Below are 8223 nucleotides of genomic sequence, written 5' to 3'. Positions count from 1 at the left end.
ACCAACGACGATAGTAAGGTCCATCGATACTACACCATGACTTGAAAAGACCTTCATGCATATGACAACAAGGGGGGCCTGATTGATGGGTCTGATATGAGGTATTATTGAGTAATATGGGCCTACGGAGTCGATTTGCGAATATGAAAAAATGAGGCCATTCTAAAGACATCGAATGGTTTTAATTCGTTTAAAAACGCGATGTCCGAGGATTTACCGGTACCTCTACTGGTTTCAAATGGCTGCTGCGTCTTTGATTATAGATAGCCCTAGTAACTGAGTTCGAATACTTCATCGATATCTATGTTAGGGCGGGAGTATTTACTATACTTCTATATATTAACTTAGTTTTCACACCTACGTTCGTATATCTAATCGACATTTAAACCCTCATTATCGCTCACGTTAGAACAGGTTATAATCGAGTATTTCCCCTTTTTAATATCGGCCTCGACCTTTACTTTTATATATTATTCTATAAACCTCTTTACTTTCTTTTTAGCGAGTTCCTCTATAAATTCTTAATAATTAAGCTATTTTCTTATAATATACTCCTTTAGCTAAGATATAATTTAATTTCTTTTACATATAGTAAATGCGTTATATAAACGAAGCTCTAATTTCTCTCGCAAATTACGTATAATATTATTAGTGTCTTTGAAATTGTTTTCGTATTCGGCGTATATTATAAAGTCTTTATAGAATTTAAGAAAGGGCTAACTCCCTTAACTTATTCTACTATAAATACGCTAATATATCTATCGAATAATAGATAATAATATTTCGTATATATCGCTTAGATAATTTAAAAGAATATTAATTATAGAATATAAGCGATATCGTCGTCTAATAGATATATACTAACTAGCTTCCCCTTTAAGTCTCATTATAACGTAGATAATTTTAAAAACATCGGTGAGGAAATGATTATTATTATAGATAAGCTTGTCTTAAATTCTCATTTTTTAATTATCGAATAATATTAAATTAGTGTCTATAAAGATAGATAAATCTAATAGCCTTAGGCTAAGTGGCTATCTAATTTACTATCGAACTGGCTGTGGCGAATTTAGTCGATATCGACTTGCTCTAAGTGCTTCGAAATCTCGTGAAGTGGGTGAAGGTGGGGATGGAGGTGGAATAGAGATTCTAGGCGAGTTTTGGCCCTACGTCTCCTATTATTATCCTAATATCTCCTCTTAATTAATATAGAATCGCTAATAAAGATCCTCAGCAGATAGAGAGCGCTGAACACGTGGTATATAGAGTCATAGCGAATTTAGAGGCGAATATCTTATATGTAGATCGTCGTATATAAGATAGAAATGACTCTAGTATATAGGTAATCGGCGATGCGGAGAGATGTATTTTAGTATTGATGTAGGTGGATTTAAGTAAGAATTTGAGAAACTTATAATGTATTGAATATAGGTAAAAACGAAGTAAAGCGGAGAGGTCTCTGAAATTCCGGTACTATAAAGGCGTGCGCGAGTCGAGAAAGGTGGTAGATCTCTATGTTAAGAGTCGAAATTTGACTATAACGCTCGAAATAGTGTTATTCCTTTCGTTTCTTAATCGATTAAGTTATCGTTAAGACTATGAGTACTTTAAATAGTATCCTTTCGAATGATAGGAAGTTCGCCGAGGGTCTCTTAGCCGGTAATAGACTTTATGTGAGGAACGGAGCGGAGAAGAATTTCTTGTATTCGATGTAGGGGACTCGTTTTTAGATGAATTAGACTACCGTTAATAATATAGGTTATTCGATATAGATTTTTTCGAATGATGTAGGTGTTTGATAATTTAAATGTATGATAGAGCTTCTATATGGTAGAAATACCTAGCGTTTTCTTTATCAAGCTCGGTCGCTTACTCTAAGCAGAAAGTGAAAAACCCGTCAATTCTCTTCGCCGGGGGTATACGAAGGAGCCTTATTATAATGTCAGGACTAGTATAGATACGATACTAGTATAAATAAGATAGAATAGAATAATAAGGCTATCGAACTATATATATAGAAAGGAGGTATAATATAATAGAGGATATCTCCGCTTAAGGCTCGCTAGTTATAGAGCTAAGAGCTAAGTAAGATACGCTCGTAATAAAGTTTATTTATCGTTACTTATAATATATAGTTATTTTATTATATTTAATTAGCTAATATATTTTTATATTAGAATAAAAGTCTTTTAGATATAAACGATCGAAGCTAAACGAATTATTAAGAGCTATATATATTCGAAGAGAAAATAATCTAATTAATCGATTTTTATAGATATAAAGAAAAAAGAAGATTAGTATATCTACTAAAAAAGGAACTTAATTATTTATTAATTGATTAAAGAGTAGATGAAAATTATATAAATATAGTATCTATTAATCGCTATATTTTATTATTATCTTTTATATTAAAAAGTTAAAATAAGTATTAATTTTTAAAATACTAATTATCGAAGTAATTATTATCGCTTAAATTCTATCGAAGATTATTAATCTCGAAATTATTAATAGAGAATAAATGTTAGAAAATCTATATTATTATTAAATAAATTTATATTCCCAGCAGATATAATAGCGAAATTCGTACTTTTATTATCGATATACGCGTTATTAATTTTAACGCTAGTTAAAGCTCTTATCGAAGTTTTTATTAGTAATTAATTAAAGTTAGTTAAAAATACGATATATTAATATTTAATTAAGGCTATTAAGATAGTTATTAATAAAGTTAGCGTTAATTAAAGTCTACTTATAATTAATTAAAGTTAATCGAAGATATAATATATATTTCGAGAAATAACATCGAATATTCGACTCGAACTCTATAATTTTATTTAAATTTCTTTTATCTTATATCTTACTTAATCTAACGCGTATTTTCTTATTATTGTATTATATATATTATTATATTAATATCTATACTTTTTTTAAATAATATACTTATAATAATAGCGTTTATCGAAATCGATTTTTATTTTAAAATCGATATCGCTAAATTAGACGTTCTCGCGAATCGAGATAATATTCGTAAAGGACTTCGATTTTTAGAGCCTATATTTAAAGCAATAAAAGAGAAGTTCTCGTATTAATTAAGATATAAAGGCCTTTAAAAAAAGGCCTATAAGATTATATAAGAAAAAGATTAATATTATTATAAGCGAGATTATCTAGTTACTATCTATTTCTAATTATATAGTTATATAAGACCTTAGCTTTCTTCTTAAATTCTTATATAAATTAATCTTATTAATTAACGAGGCGCTTATAAAGTAAGAGAAGTAATTATTTAAGAGGGAATCGATAGAAATATAGAAAGATAAATATGCGAAGATCTAGAAGCTCTTAATAATTAAGAGATTAATAAACTCTTATTAATTTAATAGACTATCGATTAAAAACCCCTCTAACATTAACTTCCTTTAACTTATTATTATTAATAATTTAAATAAATATAAACTCGTCTTTATTTAGAAGTTAATAGATAATTTAATAATAATCTCTTAATTCTAGAAGTAACTTAGCTTTAAAGCTCTTATTATTTATCTTTAATTAAAATAATTCTAAGACGATATTAATGAAAATTCTATAATATTATTTCGTCTAATTTATAAAGTAGATAATACGAGCTTAGTCGTAAATAATAATAATAATTTATAAAAGATATATAAGTATTAAGAGCGAGTATATATATTTAAATAGCGAATATTCTTATAACGCGTAATTAAAGATTTATTAATCTCGCTTTTTTATATTAATAATAAGTATTAATATTAATTCTAACTTTAATTAAGACGTTAGATATCGAAGTTAATATCTTTAAAACTTCGCGAGATTTATTAATATACTTATATTTTTAATCTTAACAACTCTTTAGAATACTTAAGTATTTAGCCTTTTCTTCTATTAAGTATTAATAAATCTCGAAGTTTTTAATCTCTCTTAAATTTACTAATACCCCGCCTTAACTTAATTTTATCGAAATTTCGCTTTCTCTCTATTCTATTATCGCTTAATCTTTAATCTTATTACTTAACTTACTTAATATCTATAAAAAAAATAAAATAGATTTTTAATTTATTAATATTAGCTTAAACGAAGATAATTCTTAATTATAAGTTCGTCGCTATTCTTTATAAAAGAAGTTTATTAATAATCTAATAGATAACGTTATTATACTTAAAACTTATAAAAATAATAATACGCTTTTATTATAAAAGAAGAAGTATTTAATAATAGAAGATATTATATTAATAAAGCTCTTAATTAAATAAGATTATACTTTTTAATTAGCTAATTCTTATAATATTAAAATTAATAAGATTATAAATTAAAGAAAGATATAGAATAATATAAAAGTCGACGATAAAGATCTAATATTAGAGTATATATTCGAGTACTATTAGTTATCTATTCTTTATATTAATTAATATAATAGAAAAATAAAGCTCGATAAGAAAGGAAGATCTTAGTAATTTAATATAACTTATTAAATTATAAAGTAAGTCTTATAATTTAATTATAATAATATAAGTATTAATAATACTCGAATATTTAGAGGCTTAAACTATGTCTTAGATTCGCGAGAAAGATTAATCTCTATTATTTTAACGATCTATTAATTCTACGATTTAATATAATAACGCTTTTAAGTAAATAGATATAAAGAAACTATTAATACGAATAAGCCCGGCTTTAATAAGATAAATATATCTAATTCTTTTATTCGACTCGCTAATATAAATATTTCTTTAGACTTTAATATTATTAATAAGTTAGATATTTAAATAATAACTTACTTTATAATTTAATATTTTTAAAAAATATTAGAATATTATTATCGTCGAAATCTTTAAGAAATCTCTCTTCGCGAATAAATATCTTATATTATAATTCGTTCGAAAGAATTAATAGTTCTAATACTCTTCGGCCGAGATACTTAATATTACTTATTTATATAAAAATAAAGCGAATTACGTAGTCTAAATAATATCTAAAACAAAATTCTTTTTTATTATTATTCTAATAAAGACTTTCGCGAATTAATTTATAGAAATTATTAAGTTTATAGATCTCGACGATCGCGATATTATATAATTTCGCGTATTTTATATATATAAATTAGTTTAATATAATAGAGTTAGCGCTAAGCTCTTAATCTCTATAAATATTAAATTATTTAAATATATAATTAACGATTAAGCTTAATCTAGATAAGAGAGATTTTTAATTTTAATAATTCTTAAGTTATATAAGAATTATATAAAAGCTATAATTAAAGATAAAGGGAAATTCAAATATAACTTCGCTATCGACTAGATCTACGTTAATAAGTTCTATAATATAAAATTAGATATTATCTTAATTCTTATATTAATTAATATCTATAAGATAGAGTAATCTAAAATCGTAATTAATAACTTCGTAAGTATATAAAAATTATATAAGAAGAAGCGAGTATATCGTAATAGACTAGCGAAGAAATATAAATACTATTTATTATTCATATATAAATACTTAGCTATATTATAAATTAAATTCTTTATAGATATAATAGCGATAATTCTCTCGATAAAGTAGTTATAATAAAAAATAAATCTTATTATATCGAAGATAATAGAGAAAGTATATTATAAGATTAAAAAGCGGATAGAGAATATAAAAGCTCGCTCGCGTAGTTTATCGAATAAGGAGTTAAAAAGAAATATCTATAAAATATAAATAATTCTAGATAAGCTAATAATTAAATAAATAGCGAAGATAAGAATTATTAATAGCGATATTTTATTTATTAAACTTTTATTATATAAGATAAAAAAGATTATTTATATATTAAATAAGAATTAAAAAAAGATATTATAGAATACTAATCGAATTATTTAAGATTAAACTAAAGCGAAGTATCTTATATAATATAAGAAAGTTATAGCTTAAGATTATAATATCTTTAACTTTATCTATAACTTATATTTTAATAAAGCTTATAAGCTTTAAATAATAATAATAATTTTAAATATTCTCGATTTTTTTAAATAATATTAACTAAAGCTAATTTATTCTAAATATTAAAATAATAAAGATTATTATAAGATAAGATAACGGCGATTAAACTTTATAAAGTTAGATAATAAGAAAAATAACTAGCTTTAATATCTAGAATATAGTATTTATAACTACTATCTAGACGAGCTAATATAAGATATTTTTAAATTTATTATCTTAAAATAGCTAATTAATACTCTTAAGAAGAATATATATAGACGTATTAAAAAATTGATTGTTTTTATAAGTTTCTCTATCGTTAATCTTATTATTAATCTAATATATTTTTCTTCTTTATCTAATTAATCTCAAGTAATATTAATAAACTCGTAGTAATTTAAATAAGAGTATTCAAACTACGAAACTATTAATACTTCTTAATAATTCTTTTTAAGAATTATAATAATATAATAATATAACCTTTCGAGAATAATAACGAATCTTATTTTCTAATCTTTATTAAACGCTTTATAAATATAGATATAATCTTAATAAGATCCTTTTACTCTATAAATCTAGATATCGATTAAGAGAAATAATAAAATATTTAAGTAGATAATAGAGTAATATAACTATTATAGAAAAATAAAAAGATTTATAATTATTATTTAATATTAAATAATCTAAATAGCTTAAATAATAAGATATTAAATCGAAATATACGAAGAGAGATGATTTAATCTTAGATATATAATAATATTAGAGATAAGAATAATAATATTAGAAATATAGATAACGCGAATATATAGATAGCTTAGATATCGCTCGTTCGATTTTAATACTACTATTATATCTAGTATTCGAGTTAAATAAGCGATATATTTAAGTTAATTAATAGTAATAATAGATTTAATATCTAACTTCTATTAAATATCTATAATTCTTTTAATTATAATTCTTAATTATTAATATAATCTTTAATCTAGCTTCTAGATAGTATAAATTATAATTAAATATTTAAATCGAATAGACGATTTAAATAGTCGATAAACTATTAAATTAAAGCTAAATAGTCGATTATCGCGCTAGTTATTAGCGCTTATAATATTATATTCTACTATTTTCCCTTTATAATTTATTATTTAATATTTACTTCGTAAACTTTATACTATAAACGATATTTAATAAAATCTTTATTAAAATTACTCTTAATTTTAATATCGAGTTCTATCTAATATAAATCTTTTATCTCAATTTCTAAGACTAGCTTTCGATCTAAATAAATTATTAATAATATATTATATTCTTCTTTTAAACTTTATTTATTATTAAAGTAAATTATTAAATAAATCTCTATCTATAAAGAAGATTAAGTTATTTATTAAAGTATTTTAACTCTAACTCTAATTCTTAATATTCTTCTTTTTTATATCTTTCTTTCACTATACTTCGTATAAGATAATTCTTAGAAAATCTCGAAGTTTCTAACTTCTTCTAGATTTACTAATATCTCGCCTCAATTTAAATCTACTAAAATTCCGCTTTCTTCTTATTCTACTATCGCTTCGTCTTCGATCTTACTACTTAATTTACTTAATATCTATAAAGAAAATAAGATAGATTTCTAATTTATTAATATTAGCTTAAATAAGAATAATCTTTAATTATAAATTTATCGCTATTTTTTATAAAAGAAGTTCGTTAATAATCTAATAAATAACGTCGTTATATTTAAAATTTATAAGAGTAATAACGCGCTTTATTATAAGAGGGGGGTATTTAATAGTAGAAAATATTATATTAATAAAGCTCTTAATTAAGTAAGATTACGTCTTTTAATTAGCTAATTCTTACGATATTAAGATTAATAAAATTATAAATTAAAAAAAGATATAAGATAATATAAAGGCCGGCGATAGAGATCTAATATTAGAATATATATTCGAGTATTATTAATTATTTACTCTTTATATTAATTAATCTAATAGAAAGATTAAGTTTAATAAAAAAAGAAGATTATAGTAATTAGATTAGACTTAAAAAATTATAAAGTAAATTTTATAATTTAATCGTAGTAATAAAAGTATTAAAAATATTTATATCTTTAGAGATTTAGAGTATATCTTAAGTTCGTAAGAAACTTTAATATTTATTATTTTAAAAATTTATTAGCTATATAATTTAATATAAAGATATCTTTAAATAAATCTTTATAGTAGAGTAATTAATATAAATAAGCTCGAC

The sequence above is a fragment of the Letharia columbiana genome, assembly GCF_014066305.1.
Source record: "Letharia columbiana isolate WasteWater2 chromosome Unknown Sc0000015_s1, whole genome shotgun sequence".
Lineage (NCBI taxonomy): Eukaryota > Fungi > Ascomycota > Lecanoromycetes > Lecanorales > Parmeliaceae > Letharia > Letharia columbiana.
Note: the sequence above shows the minus strand (reverse complement) of the source record.